This window comes from Wolffia australiana, chromosome 5, assembly GCF_029677425.1.
Source record: "Wolffia australiana isolate 7733 chromosome 5, ASM2967742v1".
Classification (NCBI taxonomy): domain Eukaryota; kingdom Viridiplantae; phylum Streptophyta; class Magnoliopsida; order Alismatales; family Araceae; genus Wolffia; species Wolffia australiana.
The window spans coordinates 15,462,864-15,473,369 of NC_135839.1; the positions used below are offsets into that span (position 1 = coordinate 15,462,864).

General features: G+C 42.1%; 1 long non-coding RNA gene across 1 annotated transcript; it reads right to left on the bottom strand.

Moving 5' to 3' along the window:
- Window positions 1-8,475: 8,475 nt before the first annotated feature.
- On the bottom strand, window positions 8,476-10,479 carry LOC144703629 (uncharacterized). The gene is made up of 3 exons (XR_013581585.1): window positions 10,363-10,479; window positions 8,718-9,306; window positions 8,476-8,627 (listed from the first exon to the last, which is right to left on the bottom strand). It is a non-coding gene; the product is annotated as an uncharacterized LOC144703629 (long non-coding RNA).
- Window positions 10,480-10,506: the final 27 nt, after the last annotated feature.

Sequence of the window (10,506 nt, forward strand, 5' to 3'; positions counted from 1 at the left end):
CATCCAAACATAAATGATATTAACATATTTTGATAATATGGATACCATCTTTAAGATGCCTTTTGATCTGTACACAGATTACTCCTATTATTAATATTGATCATTACGTTTCCATCTGTGTCTGAACCAGCATAATACTTGAGCAATGATAACATGCACAAATAAAATATTGATACAAGTCATACAATTTGGTCTCCTCAAATTAATATCTACACATTTTAAGTACTGGTAAATTTATGTAAAAATAAAAATATGGACACAATTACCTACTTCTCTATTGAATCTCCCAAACTAACTTGGGAGGACTAAGTTAGGATTAATTATGTTTCCTCTTTGATTATTCCAAATTTATCAAAAATTTTAACTATGATGTTTAATTTTTGAAGTTATACAAAAAGATGTTAACTTTCCTTATAAGCACTTAGGCGATGAAGGTCAAATCCACACTGAGCAAGTATTGAAAAAGTGAAGTTTATTTTATTTATAATTTTATAAGTATGTGATATATCTTATGAATTAAATCTAATTTAATTTGAAAACACTAGCAAAAAAATTGAAACTAATTGTAGGAAGGTGAGAAAAATATTAGTTCCATACATTCAATTATAATATAATAAGTCTAGGATTTATATGTTATTTTATAGCTATAAATATTAATTAATTATGAAAAATTACCGTACTTAATTTTTTACATTGCTGGCTGATTGATGGGGGACCATCCAGCTTTGAATATCCAGTTACACCAGTTCATCGCGCAAGGGCTCATCCACCGGCCGAGTCAACGAGCCCCCCTTTTTCCTTATATTTTCATTATTTAGTAGGCCTTGTATATGATGGGTCCTAGAGGCCATGATATGGATGAATAAAACAAAATATTCTGTCGTGGAAGACTTGAATGGAATTGAACGGCATCGATATAATAATGCAACGAAGTACCTTTGCACAGATGCATCCGTGATTTCTTAGATCCCGGAGAGAGACGAATCGAGCTGCTCAAGTGTGCAGCTTCTAGATGTATCCACGCGATACTCGGCACGTCGGCTCTCCTCCTTCTTGTTGACGAGCCCCGTTCTACCTCCATCATCGTCGTTACACTGTTCTGATTGCATCGGGCATGGAGAGGGGGGGTGGGGATAGTGGAGAAGAAGGGAAAAGGCCCCTGAACAATTTTGGCTTGGGTAAATTTTGTTCAGGACCTTCCCCTATTTATACTAAGTGGGTATTTTCCAAACTTAAATATATCTTCCGATGTCCAAAAGACCATTTGCATGTGACTCTCTAGGCCCATGTATCAGTCTAGTTAATGATTCCAATACCCCAAAAACCATTATTGGCCTTCCAAATTAATTAACTATATCATCATACAGATTAATTAATGTCAGATTGATTTAACCCAATCGATAGGTCGAGTCTCCAATGCGTGGGTTGCCAAACTACACCTCGTGTTCTAGAAGATATAAAGGAGTGTGTATCAACTCACTTCATGGAACTTGTAGGTCATCTGTTTCTGTGTATGTGTAGTCCCTCCTCCACTTGATGCTCTTTGGAAGACTTAGGGTATGGTCAAATGTCAAACCCTAATCTGTCATCCGAGTTAGTACTGATGCATTCATAAATCATCTGAGAACTCTTATCCAATATTTCATTTCCTTGGCCAAAGACTTCATCACATCATCTTCCTTGAGTTGTCACCTCTGATACCGATCGATGGTAGACGATCCCATCTTGACCACTCAATCATCTTCCTGAACTTCTTGATGTACCCAAACTAAGGCCGTTGACAATCCCATGATCAGAGACTCATTGGCCATAGCCAAAGTACAATCGTTCGTCCACAATATGTCTTTGGTGTCTAAGGTCTAAGAACCACTTACACAACTATGACATGAATCAACCTGACTGATAGTTTGTTATAATAACATTCAGGGATTTGTACGGATCAATTCAGTGAGCTCTTTCCACTAAAGAGCACCCACGATCTATCTTTAGTGTCTCACACTAATGCCTACGGGATCGGCCATACTCATCATATGAGTGAGGCTTGATAGTGCTATTCTATCCAGATACTTCAATGTCCTTCTCGTGTATCCTTCGAATAGAAATGTTTAGAACACATGCTTAAAGACTAGTGATCTTCGTATTACAATCTCATCATAATTCACTAAGTCTGATCATGTATTCATGGACTTCATTATAAGCATCACACATGCACTATAATGAATATATTGTATTAATGAACATGGAATGAAATGTGAAATGTGTGATTGGCTTGCCGGCCACATATATTTCCATCAGTATATGTGTGATGTGGAATATGCGTTTGTTTTTATTTGTTTGAGCGTTTTGGGCTGCTTCACAGACCTACACGTTTGTGAGTGTGTTAGCCCATGTGTGGGCATGTAAGCGGATATCTCGCCTATTAGGGGTCCTAGATACTTTTTATTGGGCCTTCTCCCCTTTATTTTCTAATGGGGAAGGCCCATATTTACCCCTATAAGAGGGGAGCACCCATAGGAAGAAGGGAGAAAAGAATTGTTGAGAAAAAATGTGATTTCTGAAGTATTTTTTCCCTTTTTCTAGTGTTTTTTTTTTTACTTTTCTCCAAAAATACAAAAATGCCACCAACATTTTGAGTGACAGAAACCCTAACCGCCGGAAACCGCCGCCGCCGCCGCCGCCATCTCCATCGGCGCTCCGGCCGCCACCACTACTGGCCTTCCTGTCTGCAATCGCGGCCCCCTGGGCTGCCCGTGCTGCCGCGACAATAGACCGTGTTGCCAACTACGGCCACTGCCATCCACCGCAGCCACGGGCGGAAGCGTAGTCAACACAGCCGCGGCCGCCAGTACTAATCACAGCCCCAAGCCACAGCCGCGGCCGAAGCTGCACCTACGGCCACCAACTGCAGCAGCAACCGCCTAATTAATTAGTTATCAATTCTTTATATGAATTACTAACTAATCCCCTAACTAGATTGTTTATGTGTCTAGTTGATCTGAGATTTTGAGGGTGCTAGCATTACTAAAATCTAGATCAAAAGTTGCCCATTAATCATGCTTCATTTATTAAACCCAAAGACTTAGTTCAGTCTGAATTATGTTTTTGGGTTATTTAGGGAATTGGAAATGGCTAGGGAAGTTCTTACTCCTAAATGATTCATTAAAATTTATGCAAACCTAATCTTACTTCTCACGGATTTGAAATGATAAGTAGGTTTTCATGGAATTTTTATTTCATCCTAATTTCTTTCCAATGGCCAAGATATCTTAAATTAGCAAATCTTGACTACGATTTGCTAACTTGAGAAATAAAGGACTAAAATGAGTGATTTAAAGGTCAAATGTCATTCAAAATGGCTAAATCTAAACTTAAAGAATATTAATTGATTTGAAAACAAGGTAAATTTCAGAGTTAAAAGGATTGAAATCAGAATTTAGGAAAAAATGGCGAACATGAACGAACTATAAAATTGCTAAAATTAAGTATGAAATCAAGAGTAAAATTCAGAATAAACCAAGAAGTACCAGGAGAAACTTTGAGTCGATTGGGGAGAATTCCGCGCAACGAGCTATCCAATTTCCCACGAATTGATGCTTATTTTAGGGCAAATTGCGGCACCGGATCACCGAAAATCCTGTCCAAATTGAGCTCCAAATGCACTCCAAGCTGCTCTTGAGTCAGAGAGGGAGCTCCGAATGCACTCTAAGATTGGAATAACTCGTTCTTCTGATCTGTTATTAACTCAGTCATTTTCGCTTTGTACGCAGGTGGCACGGAGTGTCGCAATTGGTCCGCATATACGTCATCCTTTATAAGCACGGCACTGTGCGTGCAATTGGCACGGACGAGACTTCACGGTCAGCCTGAGATCTGCAATCTGATTGGTACACGTAATGTTGTGCTCGAGCTTAACTTGCTGCGTCGCACGCAGCGAGTTAAGTCACACGGGATTGGTTCGCGCGAGGTTTCGTGATGGGGGACCATCCGCAAGCCGAAGTACAAGATCGACCCGTTGCAACACGCGAGCAGCCACGTCGCGTAGCTCAAGCCAACGCAAAGGATCCAAAGTTCAAGTATACAGCTTGAAGAGGGAGTTTTCCGGTCCCACTTTCTTTGCATTTTCTTGGATTTTCCTTATTGTGTTTCTGGGAGGGCTTCTGTGTTTTGGCCCCTCCGTCGCATTTCGAACCACATTTTTTTACGGCTCGATTAGGGGTTTTCTCCCTAATTACGAGCCGACCCCTAGGGTTTTTCACTCTCCCCCTATAAAAAGAGAAGGGATGCCCTAGAGGAGAATGAGAAGTATTTTGTTGTTTTTGCACTTTTGCTTCTCGGGAGGAGAAGACCACCTAGAGAGAAAAGGGGGGAGGGAGATTCCTCGGGGAAGAAGAGGGTGCCGCCGAGAAGCCCTTCCTCCGCCGCCGCCGCCCAGCAACCTCTGCCGGCGTCCAAATCCGGTCGCCCAACAGACCACCAGTCGACGCTCGCCTTGATCGCTCGCCGGCAGGCTGCCCGCTGCTGCGTGATCCGCGCGCTGACTAGCCAAGCTATCACCCCTCTCAGACCCCGCTCCTCGATCGTCGCCGCACGTGCCTGGGCACTCGCCCGCCTTGAGCGCTCGCCACAGACCACCGCTGCTGCCTGACCCGCTCGCTGTCTCGCCAGGCCTGCGCCCCTGTCAGGCCACGCCCCTCAATCGCCGCCACACGCGCCTGGATGCCCGCTCGCCCTGAGCGCCTGCCGTAGGCCGCCGCTGCCGCCTGACTTGCGCGTCGCCTCGCGAAGTCTACGCCCCTGTCAGGTCTCGCCCCTCAATCGCCGCCGCACGCGCCTGGGTGCCCGCTCGCCCTGAGCGCCCGCCGCAGGCCGCCGCTGCCGCCTGACATGCGCATCGCCTCGCCAAGTCCGCGCCCCTCAACCGCCGCCACACGCGCCTAGGCGGCCGCTCGCCTTGAACGTCCGCCACGGGCCACCGCTGCCGCCTGACCTGTGCGCTGCCTCGTCAGGCCCGCGCCCCCCTCAAACCCCGCCCCGGACGCCATTGCATTCGCCAGGGCGCCACCTGCCGAATCGCCCCGACGCCCACTCCCGTTCGCCGCCGGCTGACGCCATCAGTGCTCGCCCGCCTCAACGCCCGTCCTGAACACCTCCGGCTGACGCCCCAGCGCCCGCCTAGGCGCCCATTCGCAGAGCCGCCCTCTGCCCCCGAGCTGCCATCGACGCTCCCGAATTGGGGACCCTTCCGGCAGGAATTGACGTCATCGCGTGAGCTTAGTGCCCGTGCCTGCATACGTCGGCACCCCTCAAGGACGACCCCACCGGTCATGTCATCTCCCAACCGCACGTCCCAGTCTGACCACTCGTTGCCGCCGTCACGGTTTATCTCACGCCGACCAACACGGCTTCGATCCACCGCGATCTATTGGACCTCGGTCCCGCAGGTCAACTAACTTCACCCCTTTGAGTATTATTACTACTTCCAATATTTCCTCGCGTGCTCTACCGCTGAAGATTAGTCGTTTTAACTTACCTGTCCGGTGGGGTTGGGGAGAGTTCCACCTTGCCCGCTCCATCTCATTCCTAGCACCGGGAATATACAGTCCGATCGAGGATACCCGCACCGTCGGTGTTTGTCGTGATCTATCGGGTCATTGGAAGTCTGATCGTATGTGGCACGTATGGATCACTACCAGGACAGTCGTCTTATTTGGTTGTGGATTGTGCTTCTCATTGTTTTCACGAACTTGTATCGTCTTTCATCATCCATTGAATTAATACGTGTTGTTCGTTCCTTCGCCCTGTGTTGCAACGCGAGCCGCCCATCCCGGCTGAGCGTGTTGCATCACTTCGTGTGCTGTGCTATACACACCTAATGTGTACCTGTGTGTCACACACTGAATGCATTTTCCTCTCTCCTGATTGGCCCGCGCGCTCCTTGAAACGTTTCATGCGCATTTAGCACCCAATTAGCACTTAAACTGGCCCAATAATTTGATGAAAAAATACTTTTATCTAAAAATAATTGAAACAAATCATAAGAAATGTTTATTAATGCCTAGAAACTACTTTATTAATTTCTAAAATCCATTTCATTGTTTAATTTATTTTTATTTATCGAAATAGGTCAATTAAAACATTTAGTTTCTTATGAACGTCATTTTAAAAATGTTTGGCATGTATAAATTGACCTAATTATTTCTCCAAAGTGGCGTTTGACTTGAAATTTAAGAAAATTCTTATTTTAACCTATAATCATGATAACATGCGTTAAAAATTAATATTTTTAACCATTAAAAACCCAAAAATATTATAAAAATAGCACTTTAGCTCTTCTTTGCATGTTATCACTTTTATTATCATACAATATCATAGTGTATATGCATATGGTCATGCCCTAGCGAGCGGCATAGTTGATGATCGCGTGCAGGATGGTAAAAAGCTAGGTTATCCTCGACAGTGATTACCTAGGAAATGACAAAGAAATGAGTAAATTACGCCAACCTAATGGTTATGTGCCCAATGAGACAAGCGGTATTTTCTCTTGATGAGTCTTAATCAGATCATCACTATTTCAACCCTTTGTACTCAAAACTCCAGAATAGAACCAAAATAATTTTTTAATGTGAAACTCAATTTTCTAATCATAATTAAGAACAAAATCTATTAAGGGTAAAATTTTAAAAAATGGGAAAATATTTCAGCCCGATACCATGGATGGATAGACGGAAAGGCAAAACTATCGTTAAAATTTCAGCCACACATTACTTCTAGATCATCAAATATTCCGTTTTGAATTTTGAATAAGAATTAGAATGTAGAATTCTATATATGCAGATATTGGGATTAGAAAGATTAACTCACCACAACCAAATAGTAAATCAATACTCCCATCTTCTCTAGAGATGATGTATCTAACAAACATATTCACAGAGTTTTTAAGAAAAAAGGTTCTGGCATCGAGAGCACGAGCAAAATGCACAGTAGTGTTTTTCATTCATAAGGGCCATAAGAGCACATGCCATTATCATCTTATTATATTATCTTCATTTTTAAATTAATTGCGTGAAATTAATAATTCAACAAATTTTTAGAGTAAATTAAATTTTGCAGAATACCATTTTTATTTGGATAGAATTCCCAAAAAATGCAATAAAATTATAGAGAAATGCAAAAATGTCATCACTTAATCCCTAGAAGTATAATATTATTTTTATTAGAATTGAGTCATTTTGCTATTTAATTATTATAATCTTCCTTAAATAAAATTTAATTATTCTCTCCAATATCCTTCCATATGTGTGCATGTATCGATGGGGCAATAGGAAGAGAGACAGACAAAATGAAAGATTAAGGGAGTGGGACGGTAAGAGAGAGGAAGGGAAAGAAAGATTAGGGGAGTTGTACAGTAAGAGAGAGGAAGAGAGACATTGATTCAGAAAGAAAGATTGTAAGAGAAAAAAGGAAAGATGAAAGGAGTGGGGGGGTAAGAAAGAGGAAGAGAGACAGAGTTAGATTCGGGACGAAAGATTGCGGGAGATAAAATGAAAGATTAAGGTAGTGGGAGGGTAAGAGAGGAAGAGAGACAGAGTTAGATTCAGAAAGAAAGATTGGGGAGATGAAATAAAAGAGTAAGGGAGTGGGAGGGTAAGAGAGAGGAAGGGAGACAGAGTTAGATTCAGAAAGAAAGATTGATGGAGATAAAATGAAAGATTAAGGGAGTGGGATGGCAAGAGAGAGGCAGGGAGACAGAGTTAGATTCACAAAGAAAGATTGAGGGAGATAAAAAAGAAATATTAAGGGAGTGGGAGGTTAAGAGAGAGGTAGAGAGACAGAGTTAGATTCAGAAAGAAAGATTAGATTATGGGAGTGGGACGGTAAGAGAGAGGAAGATCTGTCTCTCTTTAGATACAGAAAGAAAGGTTGAGGGAGATAAAAAGAAAGATTAAGGGTGGGACAGTAAGAGAGAGGAAGAGAGACAGAGTTAGATTCAGAAAGAAAGATTGAGGGAACGATAAAATCAAATATTGAGCTGTTTCCTTCGTCCGCACTCCTTCAGTTTCCACCACCGGTTAGCAGAGGTGTTGTAGAACAAGAGATGTGACAGCAGTACAGCAAAAGTATGGTGCACAGTTGAAATAATTGGGCATAAGAGAGTTTTTTTTTCTGCCCAGAATGCTTGCTCCATCAGGTTTATCAGCCTCCATGAGAAAGAAGCTTCAAATTATCTAAATATTAGCTCATATTCATCACCATTGGAGCCGAAAATATCAAATAGTTCACAGCTAGGGTGTCAGTAATCAAAGCAATAGTATAATCTGTGGCTTGTAATGAGAAGATAAGGGCATCAAAAGCAGAAGAAGGAGAGATGGTGGCTAACTTCTCTGAAAGTCAACAGGACGAATTTTGTGTAACTTAGAAGAAGAGCAAGAATGTTGTATAAAAACAAGGATGTGAGAATAACTGCATGGGTGAAAAAACAATAGGGGAAAAACAGCATCACTTTTGTTTGCATGTGTAAAAGTTGCACAAAACAGCATCACCATAGGGGAAAAACTTTGAACAAGGGAGAGGGACAAGGCGAGGTGTGGTTGGGAGAGGCCATCACATGGTGCGAGGAGTGTTAAATCCTGCCATGAACAACAGCCCAAGATTAGATTTGCACAACAGAAAAAATGAATCAAAATGGACAAATTAAAAAGGAAAAAAACTTAAATGACCCGATCTTCCTGCAGGGAATCAGGTCTGTTATCATTCGGCTCCTTGATCGAGATGTCTCAAGCATGAAAGACATGGGAGATAATTATATATGGTCATGTTATGCTAACATGGTACCCATTAGCTTAAAAATTAATATAAGGGAAAGAGTTCTTATACAGTCAAATGAGATAAAAGGTATATGATACGCCCCTCTCCTTGTATCACCACAGTAAGCAATATGTATATGAATAAGCCACCCGTAAAATCCATAGAAACAAGTGATTGACTCCTTAATAGTTCCGACAGCTCGCTCCAGACAGAGGGAACGATGGAATTACTGGAAAAGATCCAAAAAGACAAATAACTGACTCGAAAAGACAAGGAATAGTAAAGGAACTCTAGCGAGGCTGGATCAGCTGGTCGCCCACCAGAGATCGGCTGGATCGGCTTCTCTCTACAGCTTCGGAGGATCTCCTCTGCTGTCAAAATCTCCCAACTTCTCGCCTTCACTTAAGGGTGCCTCCCTCCTTATTTAACTTCAACGAACCTGCCAGAATTTGGAATCCTTGCTATATCTTGCTTCCTCTCTGTCTTTTCCGTTTATAATGCCTAATTTGGCTCGTATCAGTATATTTGACATAACCAATAAATTATCAAATCAATTTGAGCTACAATTGAATAAACTTGAGATCAAATCAACTTTTCAGTTCATGCAATACATGGATTTAGTATCAGCCTGTGAGCAGGAAAGAGTATCTACTGGTCATTTTGAAGTAATTGAATTTCAGGACCCTGTAAGCTTTCTCCACGCGACAAGCAAAAGAAAAATAAATCGAATTAGATTGATGATCGTGCAACCAACGTAGCAACTAAATATGATAGAGAATCATGAAGATTGTCTTGGAGGGAGGAGGAAAAAAGCTGATCAGCTCTTCAAAGATAAAGTTTATATTTATTGAAAGTAACACGGAAATTGATCATGCACTTCTCAATCTAAGATCCGTCCCCAAAATAGTGAACGAATTAGGGGAAATCATAAGGTAACATAGTTATAAAATAATTGACATGAACCACTAAGTAATCAAGGGGGAAAACATATAATAGGCCTAGGTGTAGCCAATACAATAGAATTCCTCAGAGTTGGTCAAGATTGGATGGAAATTGACAACCGCAGTACCTTGAAAGTAAACCGAAAAAGAAATCGAGAGACTTCGGAGTAAAAGATGAATTGACCATATATATTTTTTAAATATGGTGAATTGACAATATTTTTTCTCAAATATAGTTCACATCCAAATCATAATTTTGTATTCCCACTTGTTGATAGCCAGACGCTCATCCGGCATTCTAAGAGAGAAGACAAGCGTAGGACGAGAGGATGGCATCGAAATACCGCTAATTCAAACACCATAATTTGACTGAAAATTCTTAAAAACATGATCTGTAAGATGCAACGCGGGCGAATTTGGAGGGCCATTGAGGCAGAAAATCACATGAGTTGGTCACGGAAACAACATCTGTAAGATGTGAACCGCGGGAAGCCGGCGATCTAAATCACAACCAACAAAAGCAAATTTCGAGCGATAAATCTCGCGTTCGAATTATATAGTAGTCTAGATTAGATAGCATAACAAGAAATTAAAATGAATCGAGGTAGAAACTCACGGGAATTGACGATGGAAAAATGATCTGTGAGATGTAACGCGTGATCCGGTTGAAAAATGATCTTCGGACGTCGGACGGTACAAAATTTGTCCTGTCTCGTCCATCGTCCACGTCCGGGACGATCCGGAACAACTGTTATGTGGG